This window comes from Scyliorhinus canicula, chromosome 17 (genome assembly GCF_902713615.1).
Source record: "Scyliorhinus canicula chromosome 17, sScyCan1.1, whole genome shotgun sequence".
Classification (NCBI taxonomy): domain Eukaryota; kingdom Metazoa; phylum Chordata; class Chondrichthyes; order Carcharhiniformes; family Scyliorhinidae; genus Scyliorhinus; species Scyliorhinus canicula.
Window position 1 is genome coordinate 28,402,758 of NC_052162.1, and position 17,624 is coordinate 28,420,381.

Below are 17,624 nucleotides of genomic sequence, written 5' to 3' on the forward strand. Positions count from 1 at the left end.
GCTTGGGAACATACGCAAGAGGAAATATGAATGTTTTGCCCTTGGTTTAAAAACAATTCGAGTACGCATTTTGTTGTCCTTCGGAAGAACAACTTATTATCATAATAAGGCCGAGTACAAAATACTAAGCAGTATTTAGTTTACATTACTTGATCTACTTATTTTCGCTCAAAAGGAGTGTTAAAATATAGTCAATATTCCCAGCATGCTTTTAAATTGGTAACTCATTAATTTCCCTTCCACAGAACCCGAAGGTATTTATTATACTCCTATACTGCGATGATTTGCCATTGTGCCTTTATATTCAGCAAAATGAGAGGAAAGTGAATCCTGTACACGCACTCTTGATTTGCATGTTTTAAGTTGATGCAAAGATAATTATCAAGATATAGGTTAACAAAATCACTGCTTCATATTTTATTCATTGATTTATTAATTGGGTCAAAAATAAAGTAATAAAAGGCACCAACACAGCATTTTATTTCTCACACTGACTATCTCTATGCTATCTCAGGTCACAAATAACAAATTAGAATAAACTAAGAGCAAATGTAATGATATGTGCACCCGTGTACATTAACCAACAGGTAAAACTATTTCAGAGTGAATTTTCATCACATTTATTACCACTGGATTCAAACTCTTGTCTTACATATGGAAGCGCAAGAATGAAGCTGTTATTGCTGTTGGAAGTGCGCCAGGGTATCACATCTGCTCATTTGACCACATCAACACAGATCCCATTGGTTTTGTAAAAGGACAAAGTATCATTAGAAGTCATTCCTGCAAACCCGAACTTTGGGCATTGCCCATGATCCTTCTGAAATGAGAGGAAAAGATTGGGTTGGCTTTAAATTGGACAAAGATCAATTATAAAGGATCCTGGCCCAGCTCCCACCAAACACCATCCATTAATCATGCAGTGATCATAGCAAAATCCAGGCTCTCATCTTCTAAAATGAAATTTTCTAGGCATTGTAGAGGCAGTGACACACTGCCATTTAATGACGAGCAGCACAGATACATGTGAGTAATTGGATAATCTATCAAGTACAGTCATGCACCTAGAAAGAAGGCTATCAACATATTCTTCATTGAAGTGCATATCAAAGAGTGCCTAAGAATTTTATTTCCTTTTATAGCAGATTGTTCCAATTAGCTAGATTAGATCAACTTTAAATATTAGTATTGTTATATACATCAGCCAAATGCCTAGCGCTGCCAAATGCTTGTTCCAGAAATTCCTTTGGTTTAGAAGATGCAAGACTTTTATGGAATATTTTCTTGAAAAGTTTGACAAGGGCTCCTTGTGATGTGGGATGTGTTTCTTTTTTTTGTCATTTGCTTAGTTAGCCAAGATTTGTTTCTAATTTGTGTGATCATAGCCAGTATTATGGGTTTAATAATCAGAGGATATCATGGTATTTTCAATGACTGGGGTATTTATTTTCTGATGGGATTGAAGTCGGGGTCTTCCATAATTGTAATTTGACGTTGGGTTGAGATGAGCTTATTCTTTTCCAGATTAGCATCAAAGAATTGAACTTTTGATAATATTGATTTATGTTTAAGTTCTGAATTTTATTTTATAAATACTTTAAGCTAGAAACATGAATTCTGAAAATCCCTTGTGTGTGTTAAAATAGGAAAAGTAGGGTCATTATTTATAGTGTCCTGGTGCACCTGACATTGTATAATAAAATAAAGAGATTTGTATAAAAATAGCAAGATAGTTTTCTCATGGAACAAGAAGCACTTTTACTGAAACCTGCCCTTTTATTAGGTTACAATGATCTTGTAAATATTTTGCCGTTTTATGTGCACCTAATTTAGTCATTCTTTCAAAGAACATTTTATCTTTTACGATATAAATCCAGTTGTGTTACTTGTTCTTGTCTTAAGAGAAGGTTGCAGGGTGTAATGCCTTGCACCATTATTCCAAATGTAAGAGTGACACAATATGATATTGAAACAGCTGAACTTGGCACAAGGCATTGCACAGGCATTGTTACCAGATGCATAGTTCCCCGGGATGTGAGCATTTTTCTGTTCCATCTTTACTCAATACCATTTAATCATTATCATTGCGAGACCACATCGAAGGACTAAGCTGCAGTGCCAAAATCCGGATGAATATTCCCTGAAAAAGATCACCCAATGACTTTAAGGAAGTTCCAATGGAATTACAAAATAAGCCCAACCTGGGTGACCACAAAACCATGAATGAATGCCTTTGTCATACAGTGGAAAGCTCAGTTCTGTTTTTGTTAGTGTTGCAACAATTTTCCAACAGCTAGGAAAATCTTTGCAATTGTTCTCAGTATACTAATGCCGTTACAACAGCAGGAAATGCTAGACATACCAAAGAGGTCAAACTATATGTGTGGAGAGAGAAAAACATAGGAACACACATACAAACATATAAATTAAGAGTTGGCCATTCGGCCCCTCGCGCCTGCTCTGTCATTTGATAAGGTCATTGCAGATCTGAATGTGGCCTCTACTTTCCTATCCCCTATACTCTTTGATTTTGTTGTCGGGGTCAAGAATCTATCTAACTCAGTCTTAAAAATATTCTTTGACCCGGCCTCCCCTGCTCTCTGGAGAATTCCACAGTCTAACGACCCTCCAAAAGAACAAAGGTCTCCTTATTATCGTCTTAAATTGTGTCCCCAAATTCCTGTCTCCCCAGACCCTGTCAAGTCTCCTCAGGATCTAATATGTTCCAATAGGACCACTTCTCTTTCTTCTGAACTCCAATTGATACAAGCCCAACCTTTCCCCATAAGATAACCCCTTTCATCCTAGAATGAGTGAAGTGAACCTTCTCTCCACTGCTTCTAATGCAATTATATAGTTTTGTTGCTCGTTTTGGGTGAGTGTGCTTAACACTCAATTTGGCTCTGTTTAGTTACTTAGCTTTGGAGTCACCAGATACCGCCACAAGGTTCAAGGTCAAGTTCAAAGCAATAAAACCATACACCAATTAGTAAGTTCAAACAAATGAGTTTATTATAATACAATTATAAACTACTCATGCACACGCTAAGATGACTAAACTATTCCTACCACTAAATAGACCAATACTTATCTGAATAAGGAACTGCCGGATCAGGGAAACAATGGCCTCTTGCTCTGCACTGGGTCCGCAGACTTCAGGTTGGTACGGGTTAAAGGGGGTCAGAAGTGTCTATCTCTGGTAGCGATCGTTGTGAGACACTTACTTGCTGGCGGCTGCTGTCCGAACCTCTCCTCTCTCTCGGTCAAGGTCTTCTTCGGTAAAGGCTGGTCGAGAGGGCTGGTTAAGAGAGGAGGGCTGGTCAAGAAGAACGAACTGAGTTTGGGACCTGTCTTTTATAGGTCCCAGGGCTTTGCGCCCTTTTGGGCGGACCCTCTATCTGCTGGGGATTGATTGGGTCTCTTCCCAATCGATTTGTTTGAATCCCCCCAATACTGAGGCTGTCCCTCAACTACTGGGCGGGCCTTCAGGTGCTTTGTCTTCGAACCCCGCTGGTGCCGGGGTGTCTGGCTTCCCATACAATGTTGCAATCACTTCCCTATTTGTGTCCTTTGTCCCTGGGATCGTTCCATTACTATGCTAACTGTCCCGGAGATTGCTTCATTAGAATGCGGAATGTTCGTTTCGGTGCTGTCTGCTCTCTTAGCAGACAGAATACACAGTGGCTTGTTGCAGCCTGCTTGTGCTGCAAACTTTGTCCATTTTACCCTGCAAGCTTTGCGTTCCTCCATTTTGTATTGAGGGAATGGCCAACTTCGGTGGCTACAGTTTATTCCATACCTTAAAATGTTTGCCCACAAATTTAACCTTTCTATGGGCGTGATTCAGCGAACTTGAGTTAAAGTCCACTGAGCAACATGTTTAGCAGGGTGTTTTTCAGCACCTCGAGCATGAGAAAAAGATTTTTTGAAATATAAAGACATAGTAAGAGTTTCTATAGATACGTTAAATAGAAAGAGTCACCAAAGTGAGTTTGTCTGATAGAAAGTCAGTCTGGGGAATTAATCATGGAAAATAAGGAAATAGCAGCTGAATCGAACAGGTATTTTACATCAGTCTTCACTCTAGAGGTCACAAGCATCATCCTAGAAATAGCTGTAAATCAGGAATTGGAATGAAGGGAGGGCTACCATCACCAGGGAAGTGGTACTGAGCAAATTGCTAAAACTGTGGGTTGACAAATCCCCGAACCCTGATGGATTCATCCGAGGGTCTTAAAAAATTGACTAATGAGATAGTTGATGTGTTAACTTTAATTTTCCAAAATTCTCTAGATTTTGGGACGGTTCCATTAGATTGGTAAATTGCGATTTTTAAAAATTCAAATAGGGAGAAAGTAGAAAACTAACATCTGTTTCAGAGAAAATATTGGAAGCTATTATTAAAGACGTGAGATCAGAGCACTTTAAAAAATTCAAGTTAATCACGCAGAGTCAACCTGGTTTTGTGAAAGGGAAATAATGTTGAACCAACTTATTGGAGTTCTTTCAGGAAGTAGCATGTACCTGTGGATAAAGGGGAACTGGTAGTTGTACTGTATGTAGAATAAGGTGCCACATCAATGGTTATTGTGGAAAATAAAAGGAGGTAACATGTTGGCATGGATTGAAGATTAGCTAGCTGACATGAAACAGAGGGTAGGCATAAATGGGTAATTTTCTGATTGGCATGATGTAACGGGCTATGTGACATGAGGCCATGCTGGGGCCTCAACATTTTACAATTTATACCAAATGACTTGGATGATTGGACCGATTGCTGACAATACAAGTAGGAAAGTAGGTTGCAAAGAGGCCATAAGGAGGCTACAATGGGACGTAGATATGTTAAGTGAGTGGGGAAAGATCTGGCAATTGGAGTATAATGTGTGAAAATGTGAAATTGTCCATTTTGACAGGAAACATTTTAAAAAGCATTTTATTTAAATGGTGACAGATTGCAGTGCTCTGAAATGCAGAGGGATCTGGACGTCCTTGTGCATGAATCAATAATAGAATGCTGTAATTTATTGCAAAGGGAAATGAATACAAAAGTAGAGAGGTCAAGCTTCAGTTATGCAGGGCATTGGTGGGACCTCATCTGGATTACTGTGTACAACATTGATCTCATTACTAAAGGAGGATGTAAACTGCATTGGATGCAGTTTATTAGACTAATACCTGGAATAGATGGGTTCTCTTATACAGAAAGATTGGACAGGCTAGGCTTGTATCTGCTGGAGTTTAGAGGAGTAAAAGGTGACTAGAATGAAACATATAAGACCCTGAGGGGTCTTGACAGGTTGAGTGTGGACAGGATGTTTCCTCTTGTGGGAGAATCTAGAACTAGGGGTCACTGTTTAAAAATAAGAGGTTGTGGGGATATGCCTATGGGCAATATCATAGACGGAAGGTGTGCGACCTCCAACCAGCAGGTGACGGTGCAGACAGACCATGCGGCATCAGGATCATGGTCAGGTGACCAGCTACTCCCATATAATGGAGACACATCCGACCATCATCAGATAGTTGCAGATGGTAATAAGACATACAAATGAATGGTCGGTGCTCGGTGTACTTCCAGACGAGTAATAAGGAGACTACATGATAACGTGCTCTGTAACAGATTGTTATCTTACCACACGAGACTCAATAAAGATCCTGGCTTGGACAAGTCAAGGAGTTTGCTGGATTCCTTTGCAAGGTATAGAAGACCAAACACAGCAGAGGTCGCCCATTTAAGACAGAGATGAGTAGATGTTTTCTCTTTCAGAGAGTTGTGAGTCTGGAACTCTTCTTCAAATATTCGAATATTTTTTAGGCAGAGCTAGAGAGATATTTGGGGGAAATCTAATGGCCACATCGTGCTGGGCTAGAATCCAAGTGTTCCGGCGCGATCGTGGGAGAGGCCAAAATCGGGAACCGTGCCGGATGACGATTGATTTCCAATCTAACTAACCCTTTCCAGTTGACGAGATCCGGATCCCGTCACGGCATACCTAGAAACAAATAATCCCCAATTAAGCCCAATTTCCATCCCATTAATGGAAGGACCCGCTATCATACCGTCTCCTGTGATCTAACTGGCTCCACAGCGAGCACTCACGTGGGCCCCCTTTAGCACACGTATTTAAAAACGTGAAGCTAGTGCAATGCCTGCCGAGGAGGTGTTGCCAATTTAATGGAATACTATCCAACCAGCGTCACCAATAATGTTGCTCTTTAGAGTCACCAATATGATACTGAGGCTCTTTTTATGATATGATGTTATGTCCCAACAGCGTCGCCAGTACTGTGGGTGTTTCTATTTCTCGTACTGAACAACAAGGCTTTCCTGTATATCGGTCAAATGACCACACAACCAGTTAGTCAGTTCAAGTTTAAAGATGGTTTATTTACACACAAGGGTTACTTCGACATGCAAGCACAATATACTACAAGTTACACTACACCTATTAACTACAATAGCCTATACTTAACTTCAGGCGACCAGCACTGTGCAAGTGGATAAGGCCTTTATCTTGATCTCACGTGGCTGGTTTAAAGAAGTGAGTCTGTCTCTGCTGGGCTCATCCGTCAGGTAGCGATCGTTGGTCTTGTACTTGGCTGTCTGGTTGTTATGCTGCAGTTGGGCTGGCACAGGCTGGATTCAAAGGAGGCTGGCACAGGCTGGATCCAAAAGAGACTGAACACATGGCTGTGTCCTCTTTTTATCCCTCTAGGGTTTTGCGCACTTTGGGGTGGTCCTTAATCTTGGACCCAATAATTCGACAGGCTTCGATCACTGCCTTTGATTTTGGCCAAAAGCGGAGCGGGTGCCTTGGTGGCTGGGCGGGTCCTTAGCAGTCATTGACCTTGGCAGTTGGGCTCTCTGAGTAAAGGGAGTGGCGCCAATCAGTCTGTGGCTGTACCGGTTTCTTGTTTGGAGTCCTATTGCTCTGGGGAACGGGCCATTAAAATGCAAACAGGGGTTTCGATCAGGTCTAGCTTCCTGCGTTTCAAATACACAGAAGCTCTGTATCTGTCTGAGTCCTGAGTTGGCCATACTTCCCATGGTCCTTTGCAGGTGGCCATCTCAGATGGCTACAGAGGTGAGTAGCTATATTGGAAATTGGGCAGTCAATCCGGGGGTACCAGGGCTGCTGCCTCAGGGCTCTGGGTGGGTGGGGTGGCCCCATGGGGGGAATGAGCCCAGTCCGGGGGGGGGGGTCAGCTGCCAATGTCAGGGGGTCGCCCCTGCAGTAAGTGACAAGGGGCCCAGCGCCCATGGGTCCAACATGTCACTCCATCGGATCATGTATACCCACAACAGGGGCAACTGCAGCTGCTGCCTGTCTGTCCCACCGAACGGCCCAAGGACAGAGCCCCATCTGTGGTAATATGATGAAGATCACTTTAACTCCCACTGATTATGGTGGCCTCCGGCCTCACAGCTGATGGCTATCACTAATGGGGAATTGGCAATGTTGGTTGTGTGAGTACTCCACAGCTCCCAAGTGGATTCCTGTGGGTAGACGTGGCAGGTCACAGGCAAGTGTTGCAGCCTAGCATCCCAATCAAATTGTGAGGCCTGGACACTCTGCCTGAACACTGGGACCATGAACATGACAGAGGCAGCAGCCATTCACCCAAGAGCTGGGCTTCCGCACTGGGGATATCACCATGGCCAGGGGGTGGGTATGTGGGAGGGCATCTGTGGCCAGTCTAGGTAATGTTCGTGTTGGGGGTCTGGAGTCCGGTATCCAGGGGCCCCTGCAGTCGGTGGGGATGTGTGTGCAGCATGGGGTCCCCCAACACAACCAGCTCACTGGATGGCACGCTGAGAGAAGGCGGGAAGCGTAAGGTTTGGGGGATTTGAGGGTACCTGGGTGAGAGCCATAGTAGATTGTTGGCCTCTCATCCTATCCAGTTCCTTATACATATCACATGATGGATGATATTTGGGACCCTGCAGCATCTGTACACGCGGTGGTGGTGGCAATCCAGGAGGCCTGATGGCAGAGAAGGCGGTGGCAGCAGCATCGACAGAGGTTTGAGGTGGCAGCCCATGTGCAGAGGCCCACCCCACACCTGGGGGAACACAGCCGCCCATTAGGCCAGGGAGGGACACAGATGGGGAGGCCGGCAGCAGCCCAAGATGTACAAGCGCCTCTGGTCATTTGAAGAGATGTCGGGCAGCATGTGCCACAGGAGGCTCCGCCTCAACAAGGGGATGGTGCAGCACATATGCCATGTCCTTGTGGACTTGGCACCATGTGGAGGAGGATGGTAACCGCTCATGCTGGCTGTCTAGGTCATTGCAGGCCTGAACATTTATGCCTTGGGTTCATTCCAGGGCTTGAGCAAGGACTTGTGTGGCATATCCCAACCGACAGCCCACAAATACATCCGTGAAGATATGGGTGCCCTGTTTGACCAGACAACTGGCTACATAAACCTTGACCTAGACCAGGCCATCAAGAAGCCCAGGCAGCAGGATTCTCCACCACCGCTGGATTGCCTCAGATCCTAAGGGTAATAGATGGTACGCATGTCACCTAGCGCGCACTGGGCGGTCCAGGAGCGGCTTTCATTAACAGGAAGGCGTTGCATTCCCTGAATGTTCAACTTGTGCGCGATCATGATCTCAAGATCATGCACCTGTGTGCACATTTCCCAGGGAGTGAGCATGACAGCAACACCTTGGGACACTCAGAGATCCCCGCTCAGGTGCTGGCTGATGACACCATATATGCGGACACCCGATATATCGAGGCCCATGTGGCCACCTGGGGGCTGTCAATGAACGATGCATCAGACTGCTGAAAATGGGGTTCCAATGCCTCTGCCACTGGCAGTGCAACCCCCGGAGGGCTGCCCGCTTTGTGGTGGGCTGCAGTGCCCTCCGCAATCTGGCACAGCAGCGGAGGTGGAGGAGGATGAACATGCAACCTAGTCAGAGGAGGGGCACAATGAGGAGACAGGAGGGGCTGGAGGATGGACCCGGGGAGGACCCGCGGATCCAGCTAAAATCCTCATCCATGCTTCTGTTACATCTAGTCTTGGTTATTCTAATCCTCACCTGGCCAACCTCTCATCCTCCATATTACATAAACTTGAGCTCATCCAAAAGCCTGCTGCTCATATTGTTATAATCCCTGTAGAGACCAATAGATTAATTTCTCAGTGACCGATGGAAGGAACTGTGGGACAAGGCTTCACGTTTTAAGACTTTTACTGTAACAAACAAACTGAAATCAACATAGACTAAAAGTTACTTAACAGGCAAATAATATATCAAACCAAGAAAACATACTTCCCCATTAAATAACTAACCTAACTGCATAATTCTTGTTTATGTTTTTATTTTACCCCACTCTACAAGTGGATACATAGTACTGAAGATTCAGTTCCATGCTCCTCCTGGCTTTCCAGCAGGCCCCTTTCTCCTTGCTATGCCTGGGTGAATCTTCCAAAGTCCTTTGAAGGTCACTCCACTCAGTCTGCTGAGTAAACACAAATTGACTTCCAGCCCACTTTGGCGACTCCTTGGTCCTCAAATGCCACAAGTCAGGGCTCTTCAGGCAGAAAATCATTTCTCACCAGCATCCTGCTTGGTGGCTAATCCAAAGAAACGGGGCGGGATTCTCCAATAATGGGGCTATGTCCCCACGCCTGCATAAAAACGCTGGCGAATCACTCTGGACTTTCCTTAAGAAATTCCTGAGTAATTCTCCTGCCTGTAGGGGGCTAGCAGGGCCTTGGAATGTTTCTCGCAGCTCTGGCTGTGGATATGGGCCCGCCTTTCCAGTTGGGAGTCTGCCATTGCCCACGGTGGCAGCCTGCAGTGGCCGCTCTGTGGGACATGGCGGACTCAGACCGCGGAGCGGCACCAGAAATGCAGTTCCCCCGAGATTGCGCGTGCCTGCAAGTCCATGATCTCCGGTCACCATGAGCCCCCCCCCCCCACCCCGGCCCCGTGATCGATCCCCTCACCCCACTCCACCCCCCACCAGGGAGGCCGTGGACTAAGTCCGCAGCCGCAACCAGCCGTTCCTGACAGCTGTGGTTAGAACCATGCCGTCAGGAACTTGGCCAGTTTTCCTCGGAGTATCGTGGGGGGGGGGGGTGCCTCTGTCAATGGCCCCGACCCTTGCTGCGTAGTTCTCGCGTGAGAGACTCCCCACCCCCCCCCCCCCACCCCCGCGATTCTCCGAGGACATCTGCCCTGCTCCCTGAGTTTGCATGCGTCTCTGTTTACAGAAAATCAGCTTTTGTTTTAAGCTGTGAAACTTCACCTGATTTGCTGCAAATTTCAGTTCCAGATCACATGGGCTTGTTTTTGAGCTTTCTGGGCAGCGTTCAGTATGCTCGCCATCCACCTCTGTTCCACCTGCAATGATAAGAGTTTAAAACGTAACCGGCTTATAAAGTCTATCACTCGTAACAGTATCCAAACTTGCACCAAGTCACATTCAATCACTATCCCTGTGATCGCTGACCTACATTGGATCCTTGTCTGGGAATGTTTTGATTTTAAAATTCCTGTATGTTAACTTCGAGGAAGTGACCACATGGAAGGCTAAGGAAACAGAAGGTTTTAATGAATGGATAACAAAAACTCGCTCTACACCTTCGGGAAGGGTCTCCCTGCACCAGCCCACACTCGGGCCGGGTTTTTATGTCCCGGTTTGTTCCCCGCCAGTGAGGGAACTCTGCCCCCTCAGCGGGACAGTTCATATTCCACGAGAGTCGGGTATATCCTGGTTTAAATGTCAAGATCCACAACCCAGGAACTTCGCCCCTGACCATAACTAAGTTTGACACGGGAATGACGTGTATTTGCAGTGTATACATATATATATATACACACAACTGTACATGACCCTGGTGAGACCACATTTGGAGTATTGTGTGCAGTTCTAGTCACCTCATTATAGGAATGATGTGGAAGCATTGGAAAGGGTGCAAAGGAGATTTACCAGGATGCTGCCTGGTTTGCAGGATATATCTTATGAGGAAAGGTTGAGGGAGCTCGGGCTTTTCTCTTTGGAGTGGAGGAGGATGAGAGGCGACTTAATAAAGGTTTATAAGATGATGAGGGGGATAGATAGAGTGGACGTTCAGAGACTATTTCCTCAGGTGGATGTAGCTGTTACAAAGGGGCATAACTATAAGATTCAGGGTGGGAAATATAGGAGGAATATCCGAGGTAGGTTTGTTACTCAGAGAGTGGTTAGGGTGTGGAATGGACTGCCTGCTGTGATAATGGAGTCGGACACTTTAGGAACTTTCAAGCGGTTATTGGATAGGCACATGGAGCACACCAGAATGACAGGGAATGGGGTAGCTTGAGCTTGGTTTCGGACAATGCTCGGCACAACATCGAGGGCCGAAGGGCCTGTTCTGTGCTGTACTGTTCTATGTTCTATGTTCTATCTATGGCAGCTGCCAGAGGACAATGGTGAGGAGGTTTGCTGGCTCCGGGCAGGCGGATATCGAATCCGGCAAAGCAAGAGCTCTGATGTGCCTCCTGTGAAGAAAAAAAGGGCCGCATTGAATACCCCATTTTCTTCTTAAGGCAAAGATAATCTGTGTAAAATAGTGAATCATTAAACCCCGGGGCTGGTTAGAGTCCCGGGATGACGGCGATCCTGGCCTAATATGCGGCTCGTCCCACTGACAAGAGTGTCCCAAACGGCCGTGGATTTTTGAAACCACTATTAATGAAGCTCATGATTATCTGCAAAACATTACCCGCATTCTGTCAGCAACTGCATGTCAAAGAGGCAATGCCTGCCAAAGTGGCAGTGGGCATCTACATTATACCCTGCAGCACTGGGGAAACATGTGAAAACCTCATAAGAATTCTCCTTACTGGCTGGATTTATATTAGATCTTGGATATTTTGAATTGAACTTCACCTATATGTGAAAATAAACTCCCATAAAATCCTCTGCTCTCTTTGGGGAAAATTAAGATTTTCCATTGCTCCCTACTGAGACACACATTCAAGATTGTGAGGAGGAATGTCTAGTTGGAAGAGCCTCAACTATTGTTGGTTATAGCCCCCTTTGCTTTCTTTTGTGCATTACTCATTACCTTTTCCTGTTGTTAAAAAGCTTTGCGATCATCAGAACTTGATTCCTGCCCATATATTTATGCTTTTGTAACGAGTGTTATTCTTTCAAAAGTCCAGCAGATGGCATCCATTTTATTCCATTTTTACTAATCATTCAGGTCAGGATATCATTTCAGCCGCTACCCCGCAAGTGACCTCCCAGGAACATGGGGGAACCCCAAACATTCTCAAAATGTTGACACCTTTATTTTGTCGTAAAATAGCTGTGAACGCCGAAATCAAATGTAAATAAGTTTTTACTAACTATATCTTTGCATATATCACCAATAAAACGTAATTATTGAGAACTGAAGGCTGACCTTGTCTTCAGTGTGAGAAGTGATGCGGCCTCTGTTGCTCTCACATTCTCTTGATGCCAGGAGTGATGTTGGAGAGCTGGATTCTCATTTCAGCTGTGGCATTCGGTCAGCTCCTGTTTTTTGGTTTTGTAGCCGAGTATCAAGAGAAACCATTTGACGCAAATGTGTTGAGGCGAAAGGAAGGAGATCACAAATTGCTCTCTTCCACATTAGGATACTCAAGCATTAAATTGCTCCAAACATTCATCAGCGATAGTGCGCTGACGCGTTGTTTTAGTGTGGAGTCAGAGATATGTCAATCAGGATCTCATAGTCATGAACTGCTGCGTCACCCGGTCCTGCCTGTTAGTACAAATGGGTTATGAACGGACCCACCTATTGTGCTGATCTGATGGAGGGAAGTATTTCCAGCAACGAAGAGTGCAAGGCACACAAGTGCTGTGTAAATGTCACTGAAAATATTCTCCCCAAGGATGGAACTAACTTCAGTGGGAAAGCCATTCAATGTGGGAAAGCAGTCAAAGCTCTTATTTACTATGTACGACGTCAAAAAACACAATTTCCTCAATGGTGATGAAACCTTCACTCTTGTAGTTAATCCCTTGTAGTGACAGGTTTTGTCCATATAGCCTTGTAAATATATCTGAATAAATATATGCAAGCCATGGAGTACTGGTCAACAATTCTGAAAATTGACATTTCTGACCCACACAAAACACCAAGACTTCACGATGAAGCTCAAAAACTCTCAAGCATTTTGCCTTGTGACAGTCACCTCGCTGCTGTATGCTCACTGCCCATGTAGGAGCAACGCTGTCCAGGGCCTAGCCACTGCCTGGGAACCTCTCGACTGAGGGATTTACTGCCTCGGGCCTCATCACTGCCTGAGGACCCTGTTACTGCCTGAGGACAGCATCACCTGAGGGACTCACTGCCTGAGGGTCTCGTGCCTGAGGACCTTGCCACTGCCTGAGGACTTGTTGCCTGAAGGCCACGCCGCTGGCTGAGGGCTTCACCGCCTGAAGGCCTCACTACCTGAGGGCCTTTCTACTGTCTGAGGGGCTCATGCCTATGGGCCACACTACTGCCTGAGGGCTTTGCTGCCTGCGTGCCTCGTCACTGCTCGAGGGCTTTGCTACCTGAGGGCTTTGCTGCCTGAGATATTGTCTGCCTGAGGGGCTCATTGCCTGTGGGCTTCACTGCCTGTGGGTCTTGACACTCTTTGAGGCCTATGCTGCCTGAGGGCATCGCCACATGAGGGCCTTGCTGCCTGTGGGCCTTGCTGCCTGAGGGCCTTGCTGCCTGTGGGCCTTGCTGCCTGTGGGCTTTCCTGCCCGTGGGCCTTGCTGCCCGTGGGCTTTCCTGCCTGTGGGCCTTGCTGCCTGTGGGCCTTGCTGCCCGTGGGCTTTCCTGCCTGTGGGCCTTGCTGCCTGTGGGCTTTCCTGCCTGTGGGCCTTGCTGCCTGTGGGCCTTGCTGCCTGTGGGCTTTCCTGCCTGTGGGCTTTCCTGCCTGTGGGCCTTGCTGCCTGTGGGCCTTGCTGCCTGTGGGCCTTGCTGCCTGAGGGCCTTTCCTTCTGAGGGGCTCATGCCTGAGGGTCTCACCATTTCCTGAGGGCCTCATGGCCTGAGGCCTTCAATGCCTGAGGGCTTCACTGCCTGGAAGTCTCACTGCCCTTGGGCCTTTCAGCCTGAGGGGCGCGCTGCCTGAGGGGCTTGTGCCTGAGGGCCTCGCCACTGCCTCAGAGCTTCACTGCCTGAGGCTCTCGCCACTTCTAAAGAGCCTGTCTGCCTGAGGGACTCGCTGCCTCAGGGCCTCATTGCCTGTCGGTTTTGTTGCCACTTGAGGGGCTCTCTGCCTGAGAGCCTTTCTGCTTGAGGGGCTCACCACTGCCTGAAGGCTTCACCACTTGCCTGCTGGTTTGCCCTAGACCTGTGCTAGTACAATACTTTGAGACATCTTTATTCTACCAATCTTGACACATGTAGCAATTTCTGTCGCTAACAACACAATAATGTACACAAATTATTAAACAACATTTGTGTGGGTGCAATTCAAAGTGAACTTTGAGTTCCTGGCTCCCGATATCATTACAAACCAGGGTATTACCTGTTTTAATATAGTAGATTAATATAGGCACTGGTAAGGGTGATAGATTGGACTCCAGTTCCTCTTGGTCAGGAAGGGAAAAATACGCTTCCGATTTCTATTCAATAATTCCTGCCAGAATTCTATATGTGGATGTCAGGTAAGGACAGGATAAGACTGCCCATGATGCCTTCCAAGCTCAATTAAACTACCAACACAGACTGCCTGGGAGGTCAGCTAAAACATTTGGACAAGAAACCAGGACAACTGACCCTCATGGATCCATACACCAACAGATGATAGGTAATTTTCAAAAAGGCTGAGAGTATGCAGAAAGGCCGGGATTCTCCATTTGTGAGACTGAGTGAATAGCACGCGATTCACGTTTCTGTTGGGGGCGCTATTCGGTAAGCGAGTCAGGGTATGCAATTCTCAGCCCAGCAGGCATTGTAACCACTGGGACTCAGAGGTGGTGGCAGAGACAGTCAGTGCTGCCAGCCTCAACAAGAGGAGACAGATGGCGATCCTGAAGGGCAGGAGTCACTGGTGGGACCTGTAGTGATCCTCACTTGAGTGTGCACAGAAGTGCCTGATGGGAAATGGAAATACCACCAGGGGGCAGCACGGGGACGTATAAGAGTGACGCCGAAGGCCCTCCCCCTCACTTTGGCTGAACAGACGGTGAGGAGAACAGGGACGGAAGTGAGCTCAGGGCTGCTAGTGTGGTCAGGCCTAGTTGCAGAGCATAGAGAAGTGTAACCTTTACAAGTACAGTTCTGTAAGTAAGAGCTCACGCAATCATTTAAGTTGTGTAGCACAATAAACCTTCCTTCAACTACTGGACGACTTCTAGCATTCTTTCCAATAACATAACAGGACCTGTGCCCTGAGAGGGGCAGAGAACTGGGGAGAGTTTGTAGCTATCTAAGATGGCCACCTGCAAAGGACCATGGGAATTATGGCCAACCCAGGATTCAGACAGATACACAGCCTATGTGTATCTAAAACACAGGTAACCACACCTGACCAAAACCCCTGCTCGTTTACATTTTAATGGCCCATTTTCCCAGGACAATAGAACTCCAATCAAGCAACCGGTAAAGTCACAGACTGAACAGCGCCACTCCCCTTACTTAGGAAGCACAACTGCTCAGGTCAATGACAGCTAAGGACCCGCCCAGCTACCAAGGCACCCTCCCCTTTATTGGCCGAAATTGAGAGAGTGATCATAGCCATGTCGAACTATTGGGTCCAAGGTTAAGGGCCGTCCCAAAGAGCGCGAAATCCCAGGGGGATAAAAGAGAGCGCAGCCATGTGTTCTGTCTCTTTTGGATCCGGCCCGTGCCAACCCAATTGCAGCAGGAACAGCCAGCTAAGTTCAAGACCAATGATCACTACCTGACGGATGAGCCCAGGAGAGACAGAGCCACTTTCTTCGAACCAGCAAAGTGAAATCCAGATGAAGGCCTTATCGAGTTGCCAGTCGCCCTGAAGTTAAGTGTAGGTTATTGTAGCTGATAGGTGTACTTTAACTCGCAGTAGATATTGTGTTTGCATGTTGAGGTAACTCTTGTGTATGTAAATAAACCATCTTTTGAACTAACTAACTGGCTGTGTGGTCATTTCATCGATATAAGGGAAGCCTGTGGTTCATTAAGATAAATAGAAATACCCACAGTATTGGCGACGCTGTTGGGCCTAAACAGAGCAACAAGTTCCAAAGGCCTTGATGCACACGTCCTTTGTTTGGGGTGAGCTTTGCTAATCCCCTGCTTCCTCTGCAGTGAGGCAGCGCTTCTGAGGAGTGCCAACTGATTGGTGGGCCACTGATTGATCTTGGCCACGGACAACTCCTTGATCATACAGCGGGGGTTTGAGGATTTCCAGAGGTGGGGTCTGGGTGCTCTCCCAGATAACCAGAGGATCCCTGAGCATTCACAGGACACAGTGAGCATTCAGCATTCTGAGCAGTCAGGGACCTGTAAGAAGCACCAAAGGGGTGCGTTTAAATCACATACTGCAGCAATGATGGTCTGAGCCAGGCCACCCCGGTCCTGAGGGAGACAGCACAAGTCCACAGACCTGGCACCAAGTCATTCCCCACTACTACCCCCGGCCCAGGCAGCTACCACTCAGCAAGCCACACACTTTTTGAGGCAATATCAGAATTGTTTTAGCCTCCCACTCCTGCTCCACAGCCATGGCGCCCAGTCCCCGCTTGTAAATACTTATATAAATTCACGCTCGTGAGACTTCCACCTAAGAGGAATGGAGCATCGTGAGGGGGTGGAGCATGAAGTATCCAAGCCGTGAATGATCGTTAAATCCATGCAAATGACAGTTGCATGGAGCATGGACCCTCCGGTTCAGGGCTCCAACTCTGATAACACTGCCAGCGAGGGACCGGAGCATGGTGCTGGAATCGGCGCCAAGCGCAAAGCGGATTTTTTCCTATTCCACGCAATTATTCACCCAATTGCGATTCTCGCTGCTGGCGTCGCAAAGCAGAGAATTCAGTACAAAACCTCCTTAGTTGCCAAAGCTATGACTTCCTGAGATTACACACGTCGTATGGTTGTAAGAAACAGGAGCAGGGTTAGGCTATTCGGCCCATCAAGCCTGCTCCACCATCCATAATTGATCAGATTGTGGCGCCTTAACACCACTTTCCTGCCTGCCTTCCATAACCCTTGACTCCCTTGTCAATAAACATCCAAAAAAGTCAGACCGAAGGTATAATCCTGGAGATGTGTGAAATCTTGAAAGACTCGTGACCGTCAAGTAGATTGACGAATAAATTATGGTAAGTAGCAATTTATAAAGAGTTATAAAGAGTTTGATGAAGTCTACCATACTCCACAACACAGACTCCTAATTGCCAGGGAAAACCCGCACAGTCCCAGGACTCGCTTGCACTGCCCTGATTGGCCAAATGGGTCACATGACCCTCCGAGCACTCGCCCTTAAAGGGGCATGCTACCAAAAGATGTTAATGAATCAATTTCATTGTTAATGTGTAAATACAATTGAAAATCAGTACCAATAATTTCATGATTATTCTATGATTAGGCTTTGTTTTTAGCTATTCAAATCATTGTATGGTTGAGAGGCAGTGAGGGAA

At 46.6% G+C, this 17,624-nt stretch overlaps 1 long non-coding RNA gene across 1 annotated transcript; it reads right to left on the bottom strand.

Annotated features, from left to right (window-relative positions):
- Positions 1-410: 410 nt before the first annotated feature.
- Positions 411-12,677, bottom strand: LOC119952493. The gene is made up of 3 exons (XR_005457875.1): positions 12,418-12,677; positions 10,275-10,369; positions 411-820 (listed from the first exon to the last, which is right to left on the bottom strand). It is a non-coding gene; the product is annotated as an uncharacterized LOC119952493 (long non-coding RNA).
- Positions 12,678-17,624: the final 4,947 nt, after the last annotated feature.